At 30.6% G+C, this 15,224-nt stretch overlaps 3 non-coding genes across 3 annotated transcripts; all 3 read right to left on the bottom strand.

Moving 5' to 3' along the window:
• Nucleotides 1–14,614: 14,614 nt before the first annotated feature.
• Nucleotides 14,615–14,708, bottom strand: LOC139887436 (small nucleolar RNA R64/Z200 family). The gene has a single exon (XR_011773268.1). It is a non-coding gene; the product is annotated as a small nucleolar RNA R64/Z200 family (small nucleolar RNA).
• Nucleotides 14,709–14,783: 75 nt separating this feature from the next.
• LOC139886679 (small nucleolar RNA SNORD18) lies at nucleotides 14,784–14,861 on the bottom strand. Its single transcript, XR_011772553.1, has one exon. It is a non-coding gene; the product is annotated as a small nucleolar RNA SNORD18 (small nucleolar RNA).
• A 64-nt stretch (nucleotides 14,862–14,925) lies between these two features.
• LOC139887430 (small nucleolar RNA Z199) lies at nucleotides 14,926–15,007 on the bottom strand. The gene has a single exon (XR_011773262.1). It is a non-coding gene; the product is annotated as a small nucleolar RNA Z199 (small nucleolar RNA).
• Between the last annotated feature and the right edge of the window lie 217 nt (nucleotides 15,008–15,224).

The following is a 15,224-nucleotide window of genomic DNA, read 5'->3' as shown; positions in this document are numbered from 1 at the left end:
AACGGTATTTTCACTGTTCGAACTCTAGCCCTTATTATTGATAATCATTTAATTGCGAAAGACTCAAGATCGATTGAAACTATGCGGAACAATTTGGTCCCAAAGAAGTTAGAGATTTATGTGTGACGGGCTTGTCAAAAAAGGCTTCCCGTCATGACCGAACTTGACAAGAGGGAGAGAGATTTGCATAGTCTAAGATGCTCGTTATGTGATGATGATCTAGAAACCGTAGAACATTCCTTAATTTTTTGTAAGTGTGCTATGGAGATTTGGGATCGGGGTTTTGCTTGGTGGGGTTTTGGTTCTATGTCAAACCTTACCATTGGTGAACTTTTTCGAGGCAAAGGACCTACATCATCATAGGCTATCGGCATCAAAATTTGGCAAGCGGTTGAATGGGTGTGTGCATATTAAATTTGGAAAAATCGTAACGAGAAGATATTCCAGGGTAAAAGTTGGAATCCTCCAGTCGCTTTAAACGAAATTCAACTAAAAGCTTTCGAGTGGATCTCCAAAAGATTGAAGAAATGAAGACTTGATTGGAACACTTGGCTAATCGACCCTAGCTCTTATATTGGTTTAGTGTAATTCGTGATATTGTGTTAGTGACATTTTGTTAGATTTGGTTTGCTAACTTTGCAAACCTTCGTGTAATATTGTAATCAAGCTTTCAAGCTCATTGTAAGCTTTTGTGTGTTTAATACAACTTGCTTTTTAAATAATAATAATAATAATAATAATAATAATAATAATAATAATAATAATAATAATAATAATAATAATAATAATAATAATAATAATAATTTTTGTTTTTTAAAAAAAGGAAAAAGAAGAAGAAATTAAGAGTATTATAAAGAATAAGTTTTAGAAAATAAGTTAGAAATTATCGCTTTCATATTCATAATAATGTTGTCAATTAAAGCTACAAGGGGCCATCAAATATATGTACACGATGAAACTTCCTTTCCTCCAATCAATTATTATTAGTATCGTTATTACTATGTTGAAAGTTGACAAGATGATTTAATGATGTAATTTCTAATCGAACATCAATCACATAGATTAAAATAAATTCGAGTAGAAAAAAATATTGAAACTAATGTTATGTTTTAAGGACTTAATTTTATTTTTTATTTTATAGCAGTAAGTTGGGATCACTCACGGGATTTAACTACCCACGCGATTATCTCCCGCAGTTGCTAGCATGCCTAAAATGAAACTCGCACCAATCCCATACGGGACATAGATGGTAAAACCCGGGGAAAGGTGTCGTGGGTAGTACTTCATGGCAGAGATAAAATTGTGGGTTAATATGTAGCCGACGGGGGTCGAACTCATGACCTCCCGTAAAAGAGGCAGGATACCAACCGTTGAACAACCCATCACAACTTCATTTTTAAGGACCCTGTAATAATCATTTCACGATCATCAGATTGAAATATAGCATCACCATGCCCTGATGGTAACGATCAGTGCAATTAACTTTATATCCATTAATGTATGAAGCTTTTCTCTTATAAAAGAATATAACTTTCAAATGAGGTTCATACATATCTATTTATATTGTTCTCAAACTGGTACGTTGCGTCTTATGTTCATACTCTTATCCAGAATTTAATATGTGCGCCTTCAACTCGCATATATTGTGCGGAAATCGTATACCAGTTCAATAAGTTAAATTAATAATTTTAGCATGTTAACTCTGAAAATAAAAACAACATGCCCTTAAAGACTTTTGCAACCGTTCCTTTTTTACATGTGCAAATAAATGATGGCGAAAATGCGATTAGATTTTTTTAGAGATTGATTGACTAGGCGCGTTTAAACAGGCAGGTTAGTGGAATACACGTGCAGAGCTTTAAGCTACTGTATAACACGATACTGTTACATTAATCCACATGTTTGGCCATGATTAACCGTCTCACTTGTCTATAAATTCCCTCAAAGTGTTTCAATTTGTGTACCTACGCACAAATTTGAATTTTGCGTTTTTTCCCTCTGCAATTCACTCCATTCTTCATATTCCTCACTTGTTTAATACATTCTTACTCCATTCTTTATATATTTAAAAGTTGAGTTTTAGGAAATAAGATAACTCCTCCACCGATTTGTAACCCTTGTTGTCTCCCCTTTCCAACCAATTGCAACGTATCGGTGGTTGGCCTTTTCTCGTTTCTTTCTCTGTCAGCTTTCTTTGCTTTTCTGGCAAAACTTTGAATTTTACGGCATCGATCTCATGGTGGTGGTCTTTGGTTTGGTGGGTTCATTGATGGTTGGTGGCTTCTCTTTCTTTTTTTAAGATCGCCACCTCTTTGTTTCTTCCACAACGGCGGCGCATCCGCTAGCTACATTTGACCGGAAAGGTATTTAGCGGTTTTTGGCCGATGTTTTTCTCGGGTAGTGGTGCTTTCTCGATGCAATTTCCCCATTGGCTTTGGGTGCTTTGGGTGCTTTAACCGTGATTTAGCTTGTCGCTGAAATTTGCTCTTCGTTGTCTGAAATCTCCTCCGCTTTCCTGTCGCTCGGAATGCTAGACGTCGAGCTTCTTTTGAAGAGCTCTGGATTTTACTTGTGATGGGAGGTGGCCTTTTGATGTGATTTTCTTTTTTGCATGCTTCAGATGTGGTGCTTGTAGGTACCTTTATCTGGTCGGATGTTTCTTTACCGGCAGTGCAGTGCCTGCTGGAATATCTCGGGTTCACATTTTTTGCTCTTCTGGAGACTTACTCTCGCCGTTGGTGGTGGCGGAAGTGTGCTTCCAGAGGGTGGACGGTTTTTATGGTTATCTTTCCCGGCACGAAACTGGTGGACAGTCGGCGGTATAATTTATTATGCTTTTTTTAGCATTCCCAATAATGGTGTTGTTAATACTCCGCCAAATATCACTTGCCAATATTGACATTAATGGTAGCACCAAGCCAACATGTTGCCAATGTTTGCTAGCTAACCATTTCGTCTCCAAGCATAATGCATCACAGAATAATTAGTGTTAATTACTTGTACATTTTGCTTTAATATTTGTACTTGATTTAATTAATTATTTTTAGTGATTTAATAAGGGATGATAGTTGGGAGTGATATGTGATGGGTTAGTGATAAAAATGAATGAGCAGAAAATGGTGTTGTGGTGATGATGTGACAATATGTTAATCTGAAGAAAAGCGTCATGGTTATGAATGCTCTTAGTTACTTTGTTAGCATAACCGTTTTTTTATCCCGTTTGTTATAGCTTTAGTTTAGACCTTTTACTAGGTTAAGCGTGGTGGTTGTGTTTTTAATTACTTTGATAGTATAGTCGTTCTTTTTAGGATCCCATTTTTTTTTTATAGACATGCACATAAACTGGTTCCCGACCTGATTCGGTTTCGGAAAACAAAAACAAAAAAACTTTTTTTTTCGGAATTGGTTTTGGTTCTCGGGGTCGGATTATATTTCAGAATCGATTTTTTCGGTTCTCGATCGTGTTTTTGGAATTTTCCGGACTCGAATCTTTGTCGGATTCGATTTTTACCGGTTATATTTTTACTAGTTCAATTTTTATAAAGTTTGAACAACAACAATAATAAAATTAATATAAATAAAAGTTATAACGTTCAAACAACTATAAACAATATATTTATAAATTATAACGCTAAACATTGTAAATAATTTAAATAACAACATTTTTATTTTTGATGACTACGAGTATGAATAACTATAAATGACAACATTTTTATCTGAACGATACAATTATAATTTATACTCCATATAATACTAAAATTAATACATTTTGAGCTTTAGAATGGCATCACCCGAAAATGTATTACGACTAAAATATATCGAGGTTCGGCATGATCATCACCCATTATACTTTACTCGTCTTGCATCTGTCGTTCTCGATATCGTTCACTTGCTTCAAATTTGGGGTCATCAACCACACAAGTTTGTCGGTAAGTTGCTATGTATTCATCCATGTGGACCATGTCAATGAGATCATATTCACTTTCATCCAATTCGGTCTCGGTATTTTCTTTGCCTTTTCTAAAAATAACATAATTTGAGATTGCAAATTCGGATATTTTTTTCGTCGTTAAATAAAGTTGTAAAACTAGTGGACTAGTTGGATAATAAAAACCCGAAACTTTTGTCGATGCCTCTTTAAAAACTTGTATAAAACTTGGTGTAACGATTTGAAAATGTTGCAATGGAACCGAAAACGGAAACGAAAACTTGTGAATTATCCATTATAGGATTAGTAAGCAGAGTTTAGAAAGTAGTTATTATGTAACTAGAGAGTATTTAGAGATTTAGAGAGAATTGAGAGCACTGTTGTAAAAAAACCCGATTACTCGCCGATCAATCTTCGATTACTCTCCAATTAATCATTATTAAAAGCAATCCGTTCCGATTTCTCAATATTGATTTAATTAATTGGTCAACGTCAAATGAGGGGTAAAATCGAATTTGGTAATCAAAGTCGTCAAAGTCAATATTGGTCAACATTTTAACATTATTTTAAACTAGAACTTTATAATTTTGAACAAAATGAACAATTTTAGATGACAATTTTAAAGTTTTTGTTTACGTTTATGATTTATTCTATATTTACACATATAATTATTGAAATTTATTATTGAAATGTGTAAAGTACAATCCGACTAATCCCCAATTAATTCTCGAATTGCCGATTACTCTTTACAAAGTTCCGACCGATTAATCCCCGAATAGCGAATTCTGCAACCTTGATTGAGAGAATGAGATTTTGTGTTCTCCACCAAAACCAATACTATCAAATTATACTACATTTGTGGGGGTAAAATGGTTCAAAAAAACTTTCAAAATCTGCTAAAAAAGAAAAACAACCATAAACGAATATTTTTTTAAAAAAATCGGATCAGTTAAAAAACCTGGATTTTATCTAGTTAAAAAATATCCGATTTTGTCCGGATAAACTGGCTGTATTTTCCCGTTAGAATCTGGTTAGAACTAGTTATGATCCAAGAAGCGGTTCCAGATCTAGTCAGAACCAGTTTCGGATTGAGTTTTTACAGATTCGATCTTTATGCCCATCTCTAGTTTGTTATAAACTTAGTTTAGTTCGCGCACTAGGTTAAGCATGCTGGGTTTTTTATATACTTTGTTAGAGTCCTCCCATCGGTTATGCCCTCTCTCCCGCCCAAAGTGCCGCCCACAAGGACACCAATGGCAACGTCGTGTCCTCCCCTCCGCCCAGGGTGCCGTCCTCTTTCTCGTCTCTAGTTCAATCGTCCCATGAAATATTTGTGGACGAAGGAGTGTGTTTATATTTGTGGTACTTTTTGTTTTTAAATTTGTACATTGTATTAATTAAATATAGTAGATCCCAATTTTAATGAGAAAGTATGTCATTGTTGGTAATGTTTAGTCCTTCGTTAGTTCTGAGAAGGAAGTCACTCTTAGTATAGTCGGGTTTTAAGACTCAGTTTGTTGAAGTATTAATTTAATTCATGTACCAAGTTAAGCGTGTTTTTTCACTTTGTTGATAAAACTGTTAGTTCATGCACTAGGTTAAACATGTTGGTTTATTTATAGTCTTAGTTAAATTCATGTACCAAGTTAAAGGTGTTTTTTCACTTTGTTGATAAAACCGTTTAGCTTGATTTGTTTAATTTGATTAGAGCAATTAGGAAATTCTTTTGATTAGGTTGTATAATGTTACAACCCTCCAAAATTTCAATCCATATTTGATTCCAACACTCTAATTATAGTATTTATGACATGCTAAGTATTCTTCATAAAAAGTAACTCATTTGTTTTTATTAAAATCACATGAAACATAAAGTAATAGAACTAAATCTATTGATTTTTGATTTTAGAGATTGAAATATATGTCGAATTCGGAGAAATTATGCTAGAAAGTCTTAGTACAACTTACATTACATAACATACATAGATTTATAAGTTAAGAATATATTTACGTAATCTAACAACTAAGTAAATGCAACGATGGTCATTGGCTATCATATACTCATAATGATTTTTTACTATGTTGACATAGTATTTTTATATTAATATATTAAATTAATACATATGTAGGTTTATGTTTATATGCGTAGCATTGATAGATAGATATTAAAAGTGAGAATTGGCAAGTAATAAATTAGAATGATGGGGAGGTCCTACTACTTTATCTTGATTGACTAAAAGTAATGAAATTGATGAAGAAAAAAATAGAACACGATGATGGGTGTGGTATCTAATATTTTGTGTCACATGGTCCAATCAGGTGAAAACTTTGTGTATTGAAAGATAACTATAGAAATAATAATAATAATAATAATAATAATAATAATAATAAAATAATAATAATAATAATAACACTGTCTTAAATTGAAGAATAATATAAATTTTGCATGTCGGCAAACAGAATCAAAAGAAATCAAAATGAGTAAAACTAAAGTCTCATGTGGACCTTCAATTTTATATAATGACAAATTAAAAAGTAATATATGTGCAGAAAATTTTAATTATTGTCTATTACATTATTTGATCATCCACACCTTCTATATATGTCATGGTGTTACAGATGAACTAAGTTTCATTCTAAGTTATATAAACCATTTCTCCTTCACCTACTCAACATACCATATATTTAGTTCATAACCACTAAAAGAATAAAACATGACAGGCTAGTGTTGTACGCAAACAAGAGGTGTCTATTTGTATAGTTTCAGTCCAAATTCAATACATCAATTTTTTTTGGGACAATTCATTTTGGGTTGATATCTCGTTTACATGTTAGCTTGCATCACCCGTACCAAGGTGAGTTTATAGATCCCTTTTTAATTGCTTTTGCAATCTATATTTTTGAGTTGAGAATACATGCATTTTATTTTAAACACAATGGATACAAGTACATACTAAATTCTACACCGAGTTTGAACCGAAAATCCCTTAACTTTGGTAACTAGTAACTGCCGGTTATAAGAACTGGTGGGCGCGAGTAGTTATATATGGATCCATAGGGCTTGACATCCCCGTCTGTTCCAGGTATAGAAACCCTAGCCTGAACTATAAAACAGATGTATACTATTTGAGTTTAGTACACGTTAGATTGCGTGTATTGTACATGTTGGTTGAATGTATTTTAAAACAGGGGTACTTATTATAACGTTAAAGTTTAGTTACCAGGGTGCTCAATTTTGTAGAATATTTTGATAAACGTTTCTGGATGAAACAACTGAAATCTTGTGGTCCACCTTTATATACAGATTATGCGCAATATTAAAATTATGAACTCACCAACCTTTGTGTTGACACTTTTAGCATGTTTATTCTCAGGTCCCTAGAAGTCTTCCGCTGTTTGCTTATACGTAATACAAGCTATGTGCATGGAGTCATACATGCTTTATTAGAGAAAACTTTGCATTCACATAATCATCACCATGTATCTTATTTTGACTGCATTGTTAACGAATGTATTATTGTAAACTATTATTTACGTTGATTGTCTATATGTAGAAATCATCAGATGTCAAAAACCTTGGATTTAGATATTCATTTATGGTGTGCCTTTTCAAAAGAATGCAATGTTTACAAAACGTATCATATAGAGGTCAATACCTCGCAATGATGCCGGTGAATAATGTACTGCGTCAATAGCGATTTTGGTGGGTCGTTACAGTTGGTATCAGAGCGGTGGTTCTAGGGAACTAGATGCATTAGTGTGTCTGACCTGGACTCTTAGGATACATTAGTGATCTAGTCTAGAACCTTGTCGTTACACTTATATGTGATTATGTGCATATTCTGACATTAATATAATATTATTATTACTATCAAGTATTTCTCCTTTTGATTACAACCCTTCTCCAGCTCAAGCGAGTTAATTTTCAACACCCTGGTTCCTGAAAAACCAGGAAGCGTCATTTAGGACTTTCGAAATTCCTGATATTCCTACGTGAGTTATTACCTATATATTTTTATAGATATCATTTGTGTTATATTATGTGCTTATGTGCTTCGATTCAGAAATTCCGGACATCTCGAATTGTGAATCGGAAGAAGTCTTTTCCGACTCACGAAGATTCTCAATAGTTTCAAAGATATTCTTACGTCATTACTCTTTCAATATTATTAATTACAATAAATATTATATTCTCGTACTATTTTTAGTACACCCCTTTTTGAAATCAATCTGATTTATAAATTCTGAAAAACGACTCTTGTTTTATATCCATAAATATTTTGGAGCGGTGTTGGAATGAAAGCATGAGTTACTGTAATATAATGATGCCTGATCAACGTGGTTATATTACGGTAAGTCATGCAAAAGTTCTAATGGATTGTGATGGTGATGATGCTTGATCAACCTCATCACAATCACGTACCATGTTACGTATTCCTTCTATTGTATTGTTGTCTAAAAATACTAAAATCTTAGATATCACACCACTCTAGTTCACATCTTTCTTCTTATTCTTCCTTATCATATCATCCTTATGCTTCTATCAGTTCGCCAGAAGATATTAATAAATAAAATAAATGCTATTAGTAAATCAAGACACACAACAACATAAAATTACAATCCATTTATATCAATAAATATCGAAAAACATAGACACGGTAAAAATTATAAATAATAGAATCCCAAAGGTAAGGTAGAAGTAATCAGATTCCTCCAATGGTAGACTAAAAAGAATGATGATAGATAGCACGATCAAAATAATATAGAAAATCAAGCATGGATTAATCATCCTTGCAAAACTTTAGAAAGTAGTAATATGATAGAGAAAATATGATATTTAAATTATTTTTAATTGATTGGAATTAAAAATAAAAATTGTGAGTAAAGAACTTATTAAGCGGACGTATGAATGCGTTTGTGTCGATGATCACATAAAATATCTGTTTGTATGTTATGGACTTTGTTAAGACTGCCTAACGAATACATTGTGTTTTATTAAAAGATAAAAAAAAAACCATATATTATCAAAAGTTTTGCCCGTGACCTACTTTAGATTCTAATATGACTTTGTGTCCATCTAAAAAAAAAAAAAACGTGTCACTCATTCCATTCCAATAAGTAATGTATCAAATTTATATTTATTATTTAATTAATTTATACAGTAATTTATTATTGTTATTGTTATATTTATATTATATTATTTATTAATTTAAGAACTAAAGTCTCCTTCTCGTCGCTTCGATTCCTTCGAATACATGGTCACCATATGGGTATTTAATAAAACTCTGTACTTTTCATCCATTTTATTTCTTTAGACACTAAAATACAAAATGTGACTTCATTTTCGAACCTTCAAAACCATCACATACACACACTTTCATCTATTCAATTTTCAAGTTTTACTCTCCAAATTCTCTCTCAAATTACTTCAATGCTTAACCTCGCAAACTTTTGTTCATTTGCGAATTCTAAATGACACATAGAAATTAATAACCTTATATATAAATACTAAATTTCTTATATACAGTAATATTATTATTAACGTCTTAACTATAATAGTATAAATAATAAATAATCGTTAGGTAATCGTTATGTAGTAATAGTAGAAAAGGAATTATGAAGGTAAGGACCTTACCTCTTTAACTATTGCTTGTGAGGTTAGAAGTCAAACATGTTTATGTTTTCTTTGATTATATATACGTGTAAAGTTTCCAATAAAACAAGTCCGTCGTTTTATCAAATAGTCCATCCCTATCCTTATATCTATTTATATGTCATATTTTTTTATTTTCACCTACAACACATACAAAACTAAGATAGCAATAAAACTTAAATGGGTGAAACAGATTTCGTGTTCGGTTTCGACAAATATCTAGCGACAACTTTTCGTGTTCGGTTTAGATATAGACTCGATCTCATTTCAAAAGTAATTCTTTATCAATATGTATAATTAAAATTTATATAATCCACATCTTACGGGATTTCTACTAATTACTAGTTCGCTATACACGAAAATTCCTTAGTAAATCATGTTTTCGACATCGTAAAGTTTTGATTTATGAAATAGATTGTTTAACAAAACGGGAATTCGAAAACATGTAGTAACGTATTTTAGTATGTTATACTTAATCATTTACGGAAATCAAATGCATGAAATCAAGTACATGATGATTAGCTTTGATTCGGACGTACATGATGTAAATTTTTTTTAGTGATACTATAGTACAACACCATAGTAGGAAAAAAAAAACTCAATTTACATATTTACTTACATTCAGCACCATAGTCATTTTACAATTTAATTAGACGATAGTTGGTTAATCTTATCACTACAATTTATTTAATTATAAACTTACACGATTAACATTTTATTACTCATTTATAAAACTACACACTTAATATTATTTAAAATAAGATAGTCATTTATCTTAGAAATAATATTAACGACCGTTATTTTTGTTTATATTATTTCGAATAAGTTGTTAAATGACTATCTATATTTAATTAATCGAATATCTCTACTTATAAATTTACATACATTAATTTAAAATTTTTTAACTGACATTAAAGTGAACTAGTAATTTGTATTGTACACAATGGTATTGATTAACTTATATAAAATATAAAATTTGACATTTAAGAAAAAGAAATAAAATGAAAAAAAAAGCCAGCCTAAAAAAAATAAGATAATAAATTTGTACTCCGTAACTATTACTCCATGTCGTATTATTAATTATTATCATTATTATTAATTAATTATTAATTATTAATTAAATTATTAAAGAAAAACTGAAAAAGTGAAGAGATACATAGTCAAGATGTCAGGCTATTAGTTAGGTGTAGGGCGTTTGTATAGGCGGACCTTTTGTGACCCTACCTCTGTTGTAAAATTCAGATTTTGACAAGTAACAATCTCAGCAAAACATTATTATTATCATCCCAACTACTATTTCTAATTTGAAATTTATAGTTGAGGTTTAATACGTTTGTGCATGCACATGGTGATTGCGACATTGAAGTAGGGTTTCCATTACACTTTGATTGATGATATTTAAATTTAATTATTTATGAAAGTTTCAAATTTGCGAAGAAGATGATAATACTTACTTGTACACTTTAAATCCATTAACTATTTTAATTCTTACAACAAAAAAATAAAAAAAATAAAGATTTTAAAAGTGGTAAGTTGTAAAAAAAAAAAAAAAATAAGTAAATAAATAAATAAAAAGATAATGAAAACAATTAAGTATGGAAGTGGATATAACTCACACTTCTAATCTCTAAATTATGAACAAGATTACAACGTAAACATAAAAATATACTACTTGTGGTACTTTATTAATTATCAATATACTTATATGTTTATTTAGTAATTAATAATTTGAACAATAAAGATAACGATATGAGATTGTTTTTATTAGTTCATGTTATAACCCTTGAATAATATTTAATAAGGTGGTAAGGTAAAAGAATATCATATTTATTTGATTATTTATATCATCATCGTAATTAGATTATATATGTTTAAGATGGCACATAAATATATATAGTTGTAGATATCTTTTTCTTTCCTTAGGCATAAAAACAAAACGCATGAAAACAAAAGCAATTTGTATAATTAAATGCAAGTTATACTGTTAGTCCTTAAAGTATTTACAGTGTTACAACATTAATTAACAAAATGATAAATATGCATGTTCATCCCCGAAGCACCTTTGTCTACCAAATTCCAAGGAGTTATGAATAAACAAATTTTAAGGGAGTTACAGTTAAAAAAAAAAAAAAAAAAAGCCACTGACCTCCTTTATTTATTCATATTCTTCACAGAAGCTAAGCTGCCATGAAGCTGAAGTATAAAATTTGAGGTTTTCCTACATTAATATTCATATAAAACATAAATATATTATCACAATATAAGTCTCCTTCAGAGTTATTTTTATTATTTAATATAAGTTGAAATTGAAACTTGATGCCCTGAAACCTTCAGTTTGCTTGACACGGGACAATTCTATGGTGTCACCAACAAATATTGAAAAAGAAAATCACACTACTGAGATCAAATGATTGATGGCCTGTGCTACCATTAATTTGTATGTGGCTCAGCCACTTCTCGAAAGAGCGTGAAGATAAAATGAAATGAAAATATTCTCGCCGTTTTCTAACATAACGCCTTCTAATGGTACTACTTAAAATTTCGGGACGAAATTTTCTATAACGGGTGGGTAATGTTACAACCCTCCAAAATTCCAATCCATATTTGATTCCAACACTCTAATTATAGTATTTATGACATGCTAAGTATTCTTCATAAAAAGTAACTCATTTGTTTTTATTAAAATCACATGAAACATAAAGTAATAGAACTAAATCTATTGATTTTTGATTTTAGAGATTGAAATATATGTCGAATTCGGAGAAATTATGCTAGAAAGTCTTAGTACAACTTACATTACATAACATACATAGATTTATAAGTTAAGAATATATTTACGTAATCTAACAACTAAGTAAATGCAACGATGGTCATTGGCTATCATATACTCATAATGATTTTTACTATGTTGACATAGTATTTTTATATTAATATATTAAATTAATACATATGTAGGTTTATGTTTATATGCGTAGCATTGATAGATAGATATTAAAAGTGAGAATTGGCAAGTAATAAATTAGAATGATGGGGAGGTCCTACTACTTTATCTTGATTGACTAAAAGTAATGAAATTGATGAAGAAAAAAATAGAACACGATGATGGGTGTGGTATCTAATATTTTGTGTCACATGGTCCAATCAGGTGAAAACTTTGTGTATTGAAAAATAACTATAGAAATAATAATAATAATAATAATAATAATAATAACAATAATAATAATAATAATAATAATAACACTGTCTTAAATTGAAGAATAATATAAATTTTGCATGTCGGCAAACAGAATCAAAAGAAATTAAAATGAGTAAAACTAAAGTCTCATGTGGACCTTCAATTTTATATAATGACAAATTAAAAAGTAATATATGTGCAGAAAATTTTAATTATTGTCTATTACATTATTTGATCATCCACACCTTCTATATATGTCATGGTGTTACAGATGAACTAAGTTTCATTCTAAGTTATATAAACCATTTCTCCTTCACCTACTCAACATACCATATATTTAGTTCATAACCACTAAAAGAATAAAACATGACAGGCTAGTGTTGTACGCAAACAAGAGGTGTCTATTTGTATAGTTTCAGTCCAAATTCAATACATCAATTTTTTTTGGGACAATTCATTTTGGGTTGATATCTCGTTTACATGTTAGCTTGCATCACCCGTACCAAGGTGAGTTTATAGATCCCCTTTTAATTGCTTTTGCAATCTATATTTTTGAGTTGAGAATACATGCATTTTATTTTAAACACAATGGATACAAGTACATACTAAATTCTACACCGAGTTTGAACCGAAAATCCCTTAACTTTGGTAACTAGTAACTGCCGGTTATAAGAACTGGTGGGCGCGAGTAGTTATATATGGATCCATAGGGCTTGACATCCCCGTCTGTTCCAGGTATAGAAACCCTAGCCTGAACTATAAAACAGATGTATACTATTTGAGTTTAGTACACGTTAGATTGCGTGTATTGTACATGTTGGTTGAATGTATTTTAAAACAGGGGTACTTATTATAACGTTAAAGTTTAGTTACCAGGGTGCTCAATTTTGTAGAATATTTTGATAAACGTTTCTGGATGAAACAACTGAAATCTTGTGGTCCACCTTTATATACAGATTATGAGCAATATTAAAATTATGAACTCACCAACCTTTGTGTTACACTTTTAGCATGTTTATTCTCAGGTCCCTAGAAGTCTTCCGCTGTTTGCTTATACGTAATACAAGCTATGTGCATGGAGTCATACATGCTTTATTAGAGAAAACTTTGCATTCACATAATCATCACCATGTATCTTATTTTGACTGCATTGTTAACGGATGTATTATTGTAAACTATTATTTACGTTGATTGTCTATATGTAGAAATCATTAAATGTCAAAAACCTTGGATTTAGATATTCATTTATGGTGTGCATTTTCAAAAGAATGCAATGTTTACAAAACGTATCATATAGAGGTCAATACCTCGCAATGATGCCGGTGAATAATGTACTGCGTCAATAGCAATTTTGGTGGGTCGTTACATATAAATCCATTATAATGTTATCATTCCTTTTCAAAAAAAATTAAATAGAAAAAACATCAATTTTCAATAGTGTAACCCCCGAATTTTGTGAAAAATATATTTTTAAAATTTTATAATTGCATTACTAATGAAAAGATCTATAAATTTATTATTTAAATAGCAGTTGCTTTCTACACATTAAGTTTCTACTACTACTACCAACAGTAGCTAGACATAAATACGATTTTTTTAAGTTGATCTAGACATAATAATCTAATGCTAGTAAGTAGTAACGAAAGTTAATGTATTCTCAAATTCGTATTTATCATATTACTTTATACATGAGGCTATAATGTTCCAAATCGTGCGTAGCATTTCCAAATTAAATCAACCTTACAGTTCATAATGAATTAATTACGTACATCTTTACAAACATCTAATGTCCATTGTCCAACGTAGGATGTTACCCTAAGTATAGAAAAACGTAAACCACAAAACAATTAAAAATGTTGTTAACGTGCTCAGACTTATGAACTGTGATCTCATTGATTCTGAAGAATCTCCGAAGTCTGACATGTGATTAAATTCATAATTCATCAAAGCAGACATTTAAAAAAACTACATTTTTATACAAATTAGAACGAAAAAAATTAATAAAAACTATATAAAAATTTGTGAATTAACAGATCAGAAGTTGGTTAAAAAATTGTCGGTCACGGTTAAATCAGAAACACGGACCAATTGGTTAATCATCATTTCCAAAATTCACAAACAAAAAATCGAATATTATATTATAATTAGTTAAAAAATTACAATATAATTGATGATCATCAGAGACTTAAATACTAGTAATCATGAACAAAAAGTTCATCATTTTGTTGCAGTTATGTTTCTCATCATCTGATACAACAAAACAGAGACTCATTTTACGATAAAGTTATTTTCGTAAAGATTAAAAGAGAGAACTAAAGAATTAACAATAATCGAAACTTGATCTGATATACCTGTGTGGCTGTTGTTATTAGGGTTTTAATAAAACCTAATTTAGTTGTGAAATGATACGTTTCTATTTCTAATTTATAGAAGATGATGATGATGATGATAAAATAAATAGCGTCCGCCGT

Source organism: Rutidosis leptorrhynchoides, chromosome 1 (assembly GCF_046630445.1).
Source record: "Rutidosis leptorrhynchoides isolate AG116_Rl617_1_P2 chromosome 1, CSIRO_AGI_Rlap_v1, whole genome shotgun sequence".
Lineage (NCBI taxonomy): Eukaryota > Viridiplantae > Streptophyta > Magnoliopsida > Asterales > Asteraceae > Rutidosis > Rutidosis leptorrhynchoides.
This window is presented reverse-complemented; position numbering and strand designations above follow the sequence as displayed.